This window comes from Pinus tabuliformis, chromosome 7 (assembly GCF_031772625.1).
Source record: "Pinus tabuliformis cultivar Carrire ecotype Pingquan chromosome 7, CPIR1, whole genome shotgun sequence".
NCBI classification, from domain to species: Eukaryota; Viridiplantae; Streptophyta; class Pinopsida; order Pinales; family Pinaceae; genus Pinus; species Pinus tabuliformis.
Genome location: NC_142293.1, coordinates 469,049,395 through 469,064,968, shown reverse-complemented (window position 1 = coordinate 469,064,968; position 15,574 = coordinate 469,049,395). Strand labels below are relative to the sequence as shown.

The window sequence follows — 15,574 nt, the reverse complement described above, 5'->3', positions numbered from 1 at the left end:
TGCTTCGATATCCTGGATGAGCAGGAAGCAGAAATCAGTTGCCTTGAGCACCGTCGAGGTCGAATACATAGCTGCTAGTACGACCTCCTGTGAAGTTGTCTGGTTGAGGAAGCTCTTGAGTGAGTTGTTTGGACATGTGTACCATGATCCTCTGCAACAACCAGAGTGGGATGCAATTATCAGAGAATCTCGTGTTTCATGATCGCTCCAAGCATGTAGATATCAGGTACCACTTTATCCGGGACATGGTACAACGAGGAGCAATAAGGCTCCATCACATTGGAACCAATGAGCAGGTCGCCGATATTCTGACAAAGCCCCTGGGGAAGGTCAAGTTCTTGGCCTTCCGAGAACGACTTGGAGTCGTGGAGAGACCCACTTATGAGGATCCTATATGAGACAGACATTGAGCTCTAGGAGCTTCGGGGGGCTTGGGGTACTTCTTGGAGCAATGAGTAACCATAGGGTGAGTGGTTCAGCCTTCCCCTAGTGGTTTGTTGTGTACAGGGTGAGTGGTTCAACCTTCCCCTGCGATACCCCTTGGCGACATGTAGGCAGGATGAGTGGTTCATCCTTTGCCTGCTGAGACATCCTACCCATGCAGTCTGGGACTCATGGGAAGTACCTCTCATTTGGCCAATGAGTAGAGAAATGAGGATAGGGACCATAGTACATTGTACTACCGATGAATGCATCGTGTGCTACCGTATTCCCTATGCTAGGATGACCGATATTGATTTGGGATCAACTGGAACTGGCTTCGGGTTAGTAAGAGTGGTATGAGACACTCTCTTTTGATTGGAACTGACTTTGGATCAGTAAGAGTGGTATGAGACACTCCCTTTTGATTGGAATAGACTTCGGGTCAGTAAGAGTGGTATGAGACACTCTTTTATCTGGGACTGACTTCGGCTCAGTAGAGAAAGGTATGATACATTCTCGATCACTTCTTCTTCTTCATAGTTCAGCGGAGCAGAGCAGTGCATTGATGGCAGAGATAGTACCGACTAGCAGATGGATTAGCAAATGGAGTTCTCCCTAGTTGAGAGGGAGTGTTAAAATTGAAAACTAGGGCCAAACTTCACATGGGTCATCTTATTTATGACAGTTAATATTTTTCTTGGATTCCTCTCTCCAAGAGGTGTAGGATTGATCTAAAGATCATCTGATTCCGACATGTACAAATGAAGATATGAATTTATTTATATTATGGACAAATTGTCAAGGTCGGCCAACAAGCAAAACAGGCATTCAAACCCCCAGCTCATCCTCAACGTTGCATATAAAAGGAGGAGACCTCAAGTCATTTTATCATCATCTCATCTTCACACATCTCTCTCTCCTCACTTGATTGGGTACGCAAATCTGGGCAGCTGTCTCTCACACGTGCAAAGGAAGGAGGACGTTTTTCTGTTTGACTACGTTGACCAACGTTGACCGAATTTCAGAGGCTGTATTTTGGGTTGCGTTGACCAACATTGACCTCCTTTTGACTGTGGATTGGGTGAGGTATCTTCTCCTTGGCAGGCCACAGATCTAGGCACTGAAATCGAGGTGATCTGACCTCTCATTTGACCAACATTGACTGCCCTAAGGCTGGCCACAATTTGACTTTTGTTGACCAGCTTTTGACTGGACTTTTTCGGACAATTTTGCGTTGTTTGTGCTTGCTGTTGGAGGCCGAAGTTGACTAGGTTTGACCAAGCTATTTAGAAGAAGAATTCTGCCATGTTTGACCAACGTTGACTTTTCTAGTTAGGGCTTCTTGCTACTGTCATAAATTATCAGATTTGTAATTTGTACTATCTCTCTCTCTGCTGAACTATTGAAGAATATAAGAAGAATTGATCAAGGGTTTCCCCACATTGGGGTTTGTCCCTGGTTGGTGCCACATCTTGTGTCCTCTTGTCTTGGTTTGTCTTCTACTATTTATGTTTATGTTCTATCTGCATTTTACTATCATGCTGATGTGATTGCTAAACTGGATATTGATATTGGGCTAATAAAGAAATTGAAGTAAATTGCTCTTAAGCATAGAACATACCATTGTTATCTAAAATTAACACTTGGAGATCAAGGAGCCATCCCTTTCATCACTATTTTTGGAGCCCTTCCGCTCATTTTGGCACATCAGGGACTTCACTAGGCCTTTCAATGGCCCTCCTAGCTATTGTATTACCATTTTGACCCTCTTGAGAGGCTTATCTTTCATATTATGAAGCTATTTGGTGGGCTTGTCACCAAAAGGATGTTATTTTGCACATTATTGTTATTATAAGGGCATTGTTATGCATAATTAGGCCATTCGAATCCCTTGGAGGATCATATAAATATGAGAGAGGTTCATTTGATCTCTCATCATCACTTGGATTTGGGATATATATTTCGAAAGATTTCGGACCTGCAATTTGTGGAATGATTTGGATGATTAAATGCATTTTGATGTGTGGAATATTTTCGTTATCTCTTGGAGCTTCTATTTGGCAAGTTTATGGATGGATATACTCTTTTTGTCATGTAAGTGCCCTTTTCATGCGAATTTCATAATGGTTCATGTTTAATGTATGGAATGTTATGTCATGATTTTACTTCTGCTCTAAAACCTAATGTGAATTTATAAAACACTTGTAATCTTGGCTCTTGGATATGTTATTCATCTTGGTAAGAAGAATGAATTTTCATAGGGGTAGGTTGTGCACCTTTTACCTTGAAACTCCATCAAATCTTGCATATCGAAGTATAAAGCTCTAAAGTTGTCGTGTAGCTGCATCCATTATTAGTGAAGTTGCTTCTTTAGGCCTCTTTAAAGAGCGAAGATCCCAAATATTGATCATTTGACTCTAATAGTCAGGCATTCCTAGATCCTTGATGGTCAACCCTAAAACTACATTTCTTCAACCTTTTCTTATTTTTCTACCCTAACCCTAGAAGGCCAACTAGGGCCTAGCATGAATTGCATTAGAGACATCTCCCTGTGATGCAAATTGGCACACTACTGCGTTGTCCTTTTCTCTAAGTGCTCTTAAGTTTTAAGCAATTCTCGTGGCTAGTTTGAGAGAAATCTCAAGCCCTAGTTCCAAAATCATTTCTATTCTTCACCTTCTTTGGTTAGAGCCATTTCTAGGGTCATTTGCTCTTGAAAACTCATTGGAAGTTCACCTTTCTTTGACCCTTACTTCTAATCCTTGCTTGACTTAGTCATAGTGTTGATGATCACCCCAAACCCTAGGCCTTGCTTGGATCCCCCTGGTCTCTCTCTTCTAGTCCTAGCCTTTATAAGATCTATATTTCACAAAACCTAAAGAGAATTCCTCCTCCCTTTCTAAGAAACCTTGATGTAGGCATAATTCTTCTATTGAATATCCTTTCACCTAGGTCTAGGCCTCCTTCTTTCAAGCCTTTCTTGGAGAGCCCTTCTTTTGCTTCTAAAACAAGCAACCTATTATTGACCTTATCATTCTAGTGATTTCCCACTGTACTGGGACTCCTCCCATCAGTGAAAGTCCGTAAAAATCAAGAGACATCAACTAAGGTGACAATGGGTCCTTGTCCCGTTGTTGCCACTTGGCTTAGTAGTAGTCCCTGTGGAACCCCTCCTAGCACCCCTACTAAATTGAGCAGTAACAATAACCATCGGGCCAATGTAGCTAGGAAACAGAAGATCAATGACCAAATGATGGAGAATGATGCTAGCATTTATTCATAAATTTGAAAATATGAAGAAGATGCTCCAATTTATTCATTGATCTCATCATTATGTACTGGGAGTACACAATCATTATATTAAAATATTTTTATTAATAAATAATAATTTCTAGTCAAAACGAACTATTTGATTCTAACGTTCAAAAACTAATTCTCTACATCGCTATCCCTATTTAATCTGATGCCATGATCTGATTCTCCATCTTGTCCTGATGATGAACCACACTAGATGGTTCAAAACATGTCATCAAATGAATTTTGATGTGATCTTCTCCGAAAAAATTCTTGCAATTAAGTACACAATCTACCCAAAATTTCCAACATAAAAAATCACATTTACAAATGGGAATAGAAACTATCAAATAACTTTTCATTCCAATTCTTCACCCTGCATTATTAAGATTCAGTTATTGACGAGATGAAATGACCCTAGGAGTAGTAAGACTGAGTGTGAAACAAGGTAATCTACAACAAGAATAACCAAACTATACTGTGCTAAGGTAAGGTGTTCTTCTGATGCCCTGTATTACATAGGCTAAAAACCTGTGCTCTGGGAGATAACAGCACCTGGGTTTGGGGAAGATGAATGCATGCTAGTTTAATGTAACGGAACTGAATGATCCCACCCTTTATGTGTCGGTTACAGGCTGGGCGTTCCTTTCGTCGGGGAGGAGAGACCAGCATCAGATGATCAAGAAAGGCTGACCATTGGGAGGAAGACTCTACCCAGCACTTAAAGGTACAAGGGCCTAATTATGACAAAAATACCAAAATTTTGCAGTTCTTTTCCTCTGCCAATGTTGAGGCCGTGTTTGAGGAAGCCAAACGATCTGAAAATAAAATTAAGAAGATTAGGGGAAAAATGCAGTAGAAAGAATGAGAGGATATTAATGAGAGAAAAAATGCAAATGTCAAGCCTATGCTCCAATTTGTCCACTGATCTGATCATAAATAATCACATTTATTCAGATTCCATAATTTAGTAGAAGAAATGACTTCGGGAGGAGTAAGAATAAGTGTGAAAGAATCAATCTCTGCTTTGCTCTGCTCCGCTCCAGCCCTACATATAACTCTTATAAACCTTAGTCCCTACATATAATTCTCGTAAACCTAGCTCCAATTTAAGTGAATAGATTTTGTTTGAGGATATCAAAATGCAATTCTGGGTTTAGATCAACTTAATTGTTTTTTTGAATTTCAAGATTATACAAACACCCTAAAATGGAACACGCTGAAGTGTTTTGCTTGACTTGAGTTTTAAGACTGCGTTTCATTATGATTAATTTTGGAGAGGAATAACACGCTAACCTAATCCTCATCGCTATTTTTATAATTACTTAGCAAGAAATTTAGAATTACTTCTGTATTTTTATTTTATCTGTAAAGTTTGAAATCTACAAAACAAAATTGCTATCATAAATGCTATCAATTGTAACAACACGTGCAAGAAGATATTGAGAAGGAACTGCAACTTACCTTAGCAATATTTCTCCGTAGCAGTGATGCTCACTCTTCCCTTTGCACAGTCTCTCTACGTTAGCAGATGCTTTAGAAGCATAAACAAATAAACAAATAAAGCACCATCAGCCAAGAAAAATCTAGAAATAAATCAATGAATTACATACAGATTGCAATTGTTGTTAATTGAAGAAAATAAAATATGAATAACACCACAAATAAGCACAGGGAGGCGTTGGGAAGCTGCAATGTACCTTGTAGAATACGATTCTGCCATTTGCACTTAGAGTTATGCAACCTTTACATGGCTGAAGAAGAGCTCCAAACAGAGAATCAATAAACAAAAAAACGCCATTAACCCAAAAATTCTGCAAATAATTAAGGTTATTAAAACAAAAATGAGAGAATTAGATATGTCAATTGATGTTGATAAATCAATGAATTACGTACAGATTGCAGTTGTTGTTAATTGAAGAAAATCAAATATGAATAACACCACAAATAAGCACAGGGAGGTGTTGGGAAGCTGCAATGTACCTTGTAGAATACCATTCTGCACTTAGGAGTTATGCAACCTTTACATGGCTGAAGAAAAGCTTCAAACAGAGAATCAATAAACAAAAAAACACCATTAACCCAAAAAGTCTGCAAATAATTAAGGTTATTAAAACAAAAATGAGAGAATTAGATATGTGAATTGCTGTTGACATTAAGAATTCAAATCCAATTAAAAATAAACCCAGATCTCCCTCACCTTATCCATCCAACTAGAAGAGGAATGATTGTCTTGGCCGTTTTGGTTATGCGAACGAACGTCCCAGAAATAACTCGTTGGCTCTAGTACTCTTGCAGTCCAAAGACTATTGCTCCCCTCAAGGATTTGATTGTGAGCTTTCTCGGATGGTGTGACCCAAGATTGCAGAATTTTGAAAGTATTTATCAGGATTTGTTGTCAGCCCTGCAGCAGGAAGGCCTCCTTGCTCTTTTGGAGGGAGATGAAGATATCTATGAAAATGACAAAGAAGACTCCCTGAAGGAAGAGTGCCCTATGGTGCTAAATGAAGAAATAAATGAAGGTGAAGCATCCCTAGACTGAGATGTCTTGGCTGTCAATGAAGACAATGTTGTTGAAATTCAAAATAAAGGCATTAAACAGCCACTAATGATTTTGAAGCCCCTATTCATGATGATAATGATGGTTTTACAGATGAAGCATTAGAAGAAGACTTTCAGGAACAATTGGAAGAATATGATAAGGAGTTGTTGGCTGTCCTCCAAAAAAGGGACCTACTGTACCTTTCTGTCGAAGATGACAAGGCTGTTTTTAAAGAGATTGCAACAGATCCACAGTAAGAACACCAAGGCACTGGCATTGATGCTATGAAAGGCAATCCTCTTGAAATCATTGAGGAGGTTGCTATAGATCTAGCAGAACTATACAAAAAAAACACTAATGAACACCTTGAACAAGATTTATTCATTGCATAAAGTTGAGACAATGGCGTTGATAAAAATTCAAATGGACCATGCTTTGAAAAGCCACTAAGCTTTGATGACAGTCATAAAAACAAATGGGATGACCCAACAAGGGAGCAGTCTGGTGGCGCACATGATCAGGGAAAGTGGTATTCCGATGCCATAAAGGACAAATTTGAACAATCTGATGAATATGACAGAGTTGGCCAGGAATTGGTTAAATACTATAATGATGTCTAAAATGAGTGTGCATTTGACTTTGCAAATGATGAAGCCCTTGGCATGTTATTGGAGCAAAAGCACAAATGCTATTTTGCAAGTTTTGAAGGTTCTCCAATATATGATACCGAAAAGGAAGCTGTTGTTGAGAAGGTCAATCACCATGATAGCATAAAAAATGAGCTGGAACCTCAACTTGGTCCAAATAATGACAAGGACCTTGAGCCAAAAAAAATTATGGTGAGAATAGTGATTCTTTCGCTGAAGATATGGATTTAGATTCGGCAATGAGCTTTTCACTTGCTTTGGATTCCCACGTTAGCATAGCTGATAAGATTGAAATGAACTTCAGATTGGGGAAGAAGAACCCTCGATTATTTCTCAGGCCGTCGTGCAAGAAGAATTCAGAAGGCGTGAATGAAAGTATAGGCCAGCAGCTCATTTTGCACGATGAAAATGAGAGCTCACTATATAATAAGTGTTTTTTGTTCCAAGCAATCAGCCAGGATGCACAATAATAAACTAGATAAGAGTGTTGAGCCGACCCTTATGTGGAAACCGTGGGCTGACCTGCATTGTTTTGAAGCTAATCTAGAGCACTATTTGGGCCGATCTATGTCATTATAGATGGTTATATGTGTTTGAATGTTTTTTGAACATGATTTGGAGACCCTCATATGCACCTTTCAAGGGAAGTTTAGAATGTTTTGATCGGCTTTTATGGATGGATGATTCGAGTTGTATGCTTAAAAGATCATTGGAAGTAGAGTATTGCTTCAGGGTTTTGTGTCCACTTTTGAAAGTTCAATTAAGACAAGATTAGTGAAGGAAAAGGAGCCCTGGGGGCTTTTGGAGTTCGTGTTGTACCTTGGGATGGTACAGGAGGGTTGTTCCTTGTGTGATTGGCTTCAAGGACTATCCACATTGGAAATGGTGACAAGGTATATGTTTTGGGATCTTGGCTACCTTGGAAGAGGGCCTTGGAACTGTGTACCAAATTTAGAATGACTTTGAGTACCAAATTGGAAGACACGTGACTCTCTTGAAGCCCGCATATGTTATCTTGCTGTACACAATTTGGGAGGTTGATGGACCTCAGGGAGTTTTCAAGAGGCTTTAAGGATGAACAACCCATATTGAAGCTCAACTTTGTATGATGAAAAGGTGCCCAATTTTAAGAGGGTTGCTTGCACCACAAGACAACCCATCTTGGATGATGTTTTGGGTTTCTTTCATGAACTTTAAGATTATATAGACTCTCTAACATGGAACACACGTTATTTATTCCAGTTTGTTTGTCAGAAAGTCCCTTTTAAGTCTTTGCTTCATTATGATTGATTTAGATAGCATTCACATGCTAACCTAATCCATCGTTGTCTTTGATCACTGTGCAAGAAATTTAGAATAGCTTTTGTATTTTTAACCCCATATAAATGTTGTCAACTCAACTACAACAGAAAGCAAGCCAAAAGATATTGAGGAGCAGCGGCAGACTACCTTAAAAACATTGCTCAATAGCAGTACTCCTTCCTTTGCAATAGTGCTCGCTCTGCCCCGTGCACTTAGTCCTCTTTCCTCTCCATATGCTAACAGAGACACTGGAAGCAAAAATAAATAAAGAAAGGCAGCTTTATTAAGCCATTAAAATCGAGAAATAAATTAAAGAATCACTTACAAATTGTAATTGCTATTAATTTAAAGAAATCAAATGATAATAACACCACAAATAAACACACAAAAAAGAAATGTTGGGAAGGAGCTACAATGTACCTTGGATACCCTGTAGAATATTATTTCGCCTTTTGCACTCAATGCCATGCAAGTTCTCTATATAGTCGATGAAAAGCTGGAAACGGGAAATAAAAAAACGAACAACAGAATTAACGCGAAGAGCCTAAAAATAATTAAGGTTATTCGATATGGCAATTGCTGCTGAACTTCTTTCTCTGTACCATGCTCTTAATGTCACACCAACACCAGTCATAAACACAATAATAACAATAATGTGAAAATTTTCCAAAAACATCAGAAGAAAAATTATGGAAAAAAATAAAAAATAAAAAAAAATAGATACTAACCAGAATGCGACTTGGTGAAATGAAGCAACGACTCATCAATCAAGTAATTAAACAACAAAATCACTCCAACTAGTTCTTCCCTCGCAGCCACCTCGATCTCTTTATTGGCTGCCCCTGTCTATGTTGTCCGTGTTCTAACTCCTGGCTTTGCTGCTTAAATCACTGATGCTTGGTCGGATGTTTCTCGTGAGGTTTCTCATCATTGCTCTGAGTAAGAAGGAAATGTTGCTTTCAATGGACTCTGGAATTGGAGGATGTTATCCCGCGGGTTTTGCTGGTGGTAAGGTGCTTAAACTTTGATTACACCGCATTGACGTTGGTGTGAATCCCTTGGGACACCACACGTCAAACTAGGGCCTACATTATTTTCAAAGAATCATGATTGCAATTAACTGGCCCAAAGATGTTATCCATGATATTCCGAACAAAAAAGAGTTTTGTTATTTTTTTTACACGTTATACAATGGATATAAATTTATCATTTTAAATTTTTTAAATTACTTTTCAGTAAAATCCCAAAAGAGTTTTTGTTAATCTTTTACTCATTATCCGATGGATTTAAGTTTATGATTAGTACTTTTTAGTAAAATCAAATTGTGTTATGATTATTTATTAGTTAATATTATAATTTTATGTTGTTATTAATAATATCTTGTTATTATTTTATTTATGTTATGTAAATAATCCTAAATCAGTCAATACCCGAGAATCCATTCATGCTCTATAAAATCAATTTTATTTTATTACTTTTATTTATTATTATTTTTAATATAAATTAATTTTATTATTATAATTATTTAAATATTAATTAAGATTATAATTTTATTTTTATTTTTTTCAAATTTAATAAAAATAAAAAGAATGTTCATAAATTTTTACTTGCTAATTTTTATATATTAAATAAAAAGAATTATTTTATTATTTTAAATTTCTGTATTTATTAATAAATTAATAAACTAATATTATTATTTAAATATTATTTTTTAAAAATTAATTGGCCAAAAATTTCTCTTATATAATTTCTAACAAAAAAAAACTTTGCTTGGTATTTTAAATTTATTATTTATCACTACAACTATAAAAAAAAAAAAAAAAAAAAAAATAATAAAATAGTTTAACCTAAAATATTTATAACTTGAATATTATATAAAACGTAAATCAAATATATTTTAATATTAATTTAATTTTCCTGATTTTTACGTGTAATTATGAAGTAGATTATATAACTTCATAACAAACCAAATACTCCACCACATCCGTGCATTGCATTAATACACAAACCAAATACTCCACCACATTCGTGCATTGCATTAATACACTAGTAACCATTTGTATTTTATTAACCGACAATAAAATATTAAGCATATGACTTCGGCTATTTTATTCTGTTATTGAAATTTAGCAGATCACGGCAAGTCTGAACCTATACGCTACATCATATTGAATGCCCAAGCTAGCCGATTGAACACATGGGTAGTGATCGGGTCCCACCTTACACGTCAGACGAAAGAAACCAATACATCGAACGGCAACTCCTATTTCTTACCTCATAGAAAAGTTAATGTAGTCTGACATGGAAGGGGAATAGCAGTTTCTTTGCTGCTAAAATGCCAAAGTCAATTTTGAGGGAAATATAAATGCAAAGAAACTGCTATTTCCCTACCATGTCATACTGCATTAACTTTTCTATGGGGTAAGAAATAAGAGTTGCCCACATCGAACACTTTGCTTGAAAGCGCGGATAGTACCTTGGTCTCAGTGTACACATCAGATCAGATAAAAATAAAGGAGGGAAGATGTAATAATTTTCTAAATCTATGCGTAGAAAATGGCAGTGCCGGCATGTCTGAGTCAGCCAAAGATCCGGAAATTAAGATGAAAAGGTTAGGCAGGATGATGCACTAGAAAGAAGGAAAATATTTTAATGAGAAAACAGTGGCGCCAATGCTCGAAGTCATTATGTTTTATGAATACTCACATTCCCAAAATTCTGATATGAATAATTACATTTACTAAAGGTAATATGATAATAAAAAAGTATCAAACACAACACTCTCCTTCGAGCGCTTGAATCTTCATTATTCAGATTCCATAATTTAGTGGAAAAAAGGACTTCAGGAGGAGCAATCCGAAGGAAGTAATCTCTCCTCCACTCCGCTCCCGTCCTACGTATCTCTCGTAAGCCCTGCTCCCGTTGCACATATAAATCCAGCTCCAATTTAAGTGAACAGATTCTATTTGAGGATTTCCTAGAAGCAATATCTGGGTTTAGAATCAAACGAATTGTTGGGCTCATTTTTTGAATTTCAAGATTATATAGAAACCCTAAAATGGAACACGCTGAACTATTTGTTTGCCTGGAGTCTTAAGGCTGTTTCATTATGATTGAGTTTGGAGAGGAATCGCTGGCTAACCTAATTCTCATCACTATTTTATAGCTACTTAGCAAGAAATTCAATATAGCTACTGTATTTTTATTTTTAATTGTAAATTTTTAAATCTACCAGACAAATTGATATCATCAATGTTATGAATTGTAACAACCCAACCAAGAACATATTGACAAGAAACAGCAGGGTACCTTGGGAATATTGCTCCACAGCAGTGATGCGCACTTTGCCCTCTGCTAAAACTATATATGTTAGCAGATGCTCTGGAAGCCAAAAGAATTGAACAAACAAAACACCATCTAATAAATTAATGAATCACTGAGATATTGCAATTATTGTTAATGGAAAGAAATCAAATCTGAAAAAAGCACAATGATGTAGTGGGAAGGAGCTACAATGTACCTTGGAGAATATTATTCCGCCATCTACACTTAGAGTTATGCCTACATAATCGAAGAAAAGCTTCAAACGGGAGAATAAATAAACCAAAAAACACCATTAACACATAAAGTCTGCAAGGGTATTAAAATAAAATGGAGAGAATTAGAAGAAAAGCTTCAAACGGGAGAATAAATAAACCAAAAAACACCATTAACACATAAAGTCTGCAAGGGTATTAAAACATAAAGTCTGCAAGGGTATTAAAATAAAATGGAGAGAATTAGATATGGGATTGTTGTTGATATTAAGAAATCAAATCAAATTACAAACGGAACCAGATCTCCCTCACCTCACCCATCCAACCAAAAGAGGAATGGAGATTGTCTTGGCCTGTTTATTTCAGCGATCGAACGACCCAACAGTAACTCTGCCTCGGGATCGATTCCTCTCTGCTCTTCAAAAACTTTTGCCTCTTTTTCCGGGATGTAATTTCTATATAGTCCAAGAAAAGCTTCAAACCGAAAATAAATACACAAAAAAACACCATTAACCTAGAGAGTTTGCAAGGTTATTAAAACAAGAATGAGAGAATTAGATAAGGCAATTGCAATTGATATTAAGAGATCAAATCAAACTACAAACGAACAAAAAAACCACCATTAACCCAGAGAGTTTGCAAGGTTATTAAAACAAGAATGTGAGAATTAGATAAGGCAATTGCAATTGATATTAAGAGATCAAATCAAACTACAAACGGTCAAAAAAACCACCATTAACCCAGAGATTTTGCAAGGTTATTAAAACAAAAATGAGAGAATTAGATATGGCAATTGCAATTGATATTAAGAAATCAAATTACAAACGGACCCAGATCTCCCTCACCTCATCCATTCAACCAGAAGAGGAATGGAGATTGTCTTGGCCGGTTTGGTTCAGCAATTGAACGGCAAGAAACACTTACGCCTCGGGATCTTTCCCTCTCTGCTCTTCTTCAAGAAAAAAATTCCTTTCTGTTCTACGCTCTCATTCACAGACGTCGATTTCACGAACACACCGTGCGTAATCACAACAATAACAATAACATACAGCACAAACGTCTATAACAATAACAAATACTTAGCAACAAATTTAGAATAGCTTCTATATTTTTATTTTTAATTGTAAATTTTTAAATCTACAAAATAAATTGATATCATAAATGTTATTCATTGTAACAACACACGCAAGAAGATATTGAGAAGGAACTGCACCGTACCTTAAGAATATTGCTCCATAGTAGTTATTCTCACTCTGGCCATTGCATAGTCTCTATATGTTAGCCGATGCTCTGGAGGCAGAAAGAGTTAAACAAACAAAGCACCATCAGCCGAGAAAAATGAAGAAATATATTATTGAATCACTCACATATTGCAATTGTTGTTAATTGAAAGAAACCAAATCTGAAAAAAGCACAAGGATGCAGTGGGAAGGAGCTACAATATACATTGTAGAATACTTTTCCACTATCTACACTTGAGTTCTGCAACGTTTACATAATCGAAGAAAAGCTTCAAACAGAAATTAAATAAACAAAAATACACCATTAGCCCAGAAAGTCTGCAAACAATTAAGGTTATTAAATCAGAAATGAGAGAAAACGATATGGCAACTGTGGTTGATATTAAGGAATCAAATCAAATTTAAACAAACGGATCCAAATCTCCCTCACCTCATCCATCTAACCAGAAGAGGAATGGAGATTGTCTTGGCCAGTTTGGTACAGTAATTGAACGGCCAGAAATACTTATGCCTCGGAATCTTTCGCTCTCTAAGAATTTTTTCCTCTCTGTTCTACGCTCGCTCTCACCGGCACTGATTTCACAAATACACCATGCATAACCACAAAAATAAACAACACAAACAAACAGGCATAGCCCAAAAAAAAAAAAAAGAGAGAGAACAAACACGCAGACAAAAAAATGGGAGCGCTCCACACATTCAATCATAACACGCCAAACCACCAACGCCTGAGAGAAGATCAGAGAAAGACGAAATATACATCAATGAAATTGTGGATGAGTTCTTTATATAGTGAATCATGCCATCTTTTTAGGCTTTTCTTAACGGTTAGCTTTTCTGAAACTTTATTTTGAAAGTCAAAATTTCAAGAAAGCATGGATATTGCTTCAATTCAAAATTTAAAAATTGTTAAAAGGTTTCACATCCGAATTGGAAACAACTGTTGCACACATCAGGCGAAAACCACTTAGATGGAGCTGAAAACCACTTAATAGCTTTGTCGCTCAATTCTGGTTTTTATGAGCTTCCTCGTAGATCTTCCATTGATAATTGTAAGAGCTTCTTTGTACATGTGCTCGATGAATCTCTAACTAAAGTGTATCGAGTACTTTTTCACCAAAAACATGACTCGTAAAACAACACATTAAAATGTTTTATTTAAAAATAAATGTCAATGAGAATTTATTATTTTTAATTAATATTAATAAAATGTATTTATAATATTTTAATTAATACTAATAGAGTGTAATGAGAAATTACTTTTTAATTAATATTGACAAGTACTTTACTAACTTATTTGCATTATAATGTCTCATTCATTACTATTTATATGAGGTGAGATTATAAAAATATTGGTCTAAAATTATTATATTTTTATTATATAAGGTTTTGGAGTTTTATCTTATTATATTTTTTGTTAAGTAATATAGAAATTAATTTCAATTTTTTTTATAAAATATAGTGGTTAATTTTGATTTATGAGTTTTGGATGTTAGATATAATGGATTTTAATGTTTCCGGGTCATTATACATGTGAAGTTTGAAATCTCAAATCATTATATTAATGATAGGTTAATATATTATATTATTTTAATATTTTTACCAATGCCCTTCTTATGCACCTTTTACTTTAATGATTTTCTTTTTCTTTCTTGCATAGCTTAGGTAATCAACTTGCTTGATGCTTTGGAATCCCCCCTTAAAGATGCAAAAAATTATTTCTCATCAAGGTTGGGATATTCATAAGTTCCTTTTATTTAGATAAAGCATGATATGCTAGGAACTAGGTGATCGCTATTGATGGGGGTAGAGCTCAGACTAGGATTTTTTCCATGCACTTTAAATTGTCTTAGCCATCTTCTCCATTTTACATCTTCTTTCAATTATGGCTATATATGATTCTATCTTTCTTTTAGTTGCATCAACCTCTTAAGGGAAAAAATTTCTAGGCCCTTGCTCAAATATAAGGATAAGAGGGTGCTAGTGTAGTAACAAATGATAATCAACCCAGAGAATGAAGTTCGATACAAGGGATTATTGGAAAGTGATAAGTATGGATTATCTTAGCCATGTTGTATCAATCAATGTCTCCTATTTGTGTCCCTCCTAAGCAGTTGAATGGAAAGGCCTCAAGGAATGTCAAACTAGACTACGGGCAAAAAGGATAACCGCCTAGGTGAATCGAGGGAATAAGGATAAAATCAAGAGCGTCCAATCATCCATCTAAGCATGTAATTCACATTATAATTTCCTTAACATGAAATCAAATCACGTGATTATAGAAATGGTTTTTATACCTTGTAATAGATGAACCACCTTCCTTCAAAAAGTATGTTAGATGGGAGAGAAAGCATTGATCAAACATATGTGGAGAGATATGAAGCATAACTATCTGCGGATCATAATAAGGTTGTTGGTTGTCGAGTTGATCAATTAGGAGAAAATTGTTCTCCTATGGGTTATTCACTTGGGTTGGTAATAGGCCCATGCATTGACAAGCATCATAACATATTGCATATTCCTTGGAATCTTTATGGGATATTTGCCAATAAAAACCTGTGGAGAGGATTTTCCTTGTAGTCCTTTCTA

The 15,574-nt window shown here is 35.9% G+C and overlaps 1 protein-coding gene and 1 long non-coding RNA gene across 3 annotated transcripts in view; both read right to left on the bottom strand.

The window, feature by feature from the left end:
* LOC149247974 (uncharacterized) overlaps positions 1-13,532 on the bottom strand; it is a 136,173-nt gene extending 122,641 nt beyond the window's left edge. For both annotated transcript variants that reach the window (XM_089455975.1, XM_089455974.1), the window contains exons 1-2: positions 13,416-13,532; positions 12,963-13,034 (exon numbers count right to left, since the gene is read on the bottom strand). The gene's annotated coding sequence lies outside the window, so the exon portion shown is untranslated. The remainder of the gene's footprint in view (positions 1-12,962; positions 13,035-13,415) is intronic.
* On the bottom strand, positions 8,278-9,166 carry LOC149247975 (uncharacterized). The gene is made up of 3 exons (XR_016264076.1): positions 8,937-9,166; positions 8,629-8,704; positions 8,278-8,456 (listed from the first exon to the last, which is right to left on the bottom strand). It is a non-coding gene; the product is annotated as an uncharacterized LOC149247975 (long non-coding RNA).
* Positions 13,533-15,574: the final 2,042 nt, after the last annotated feature.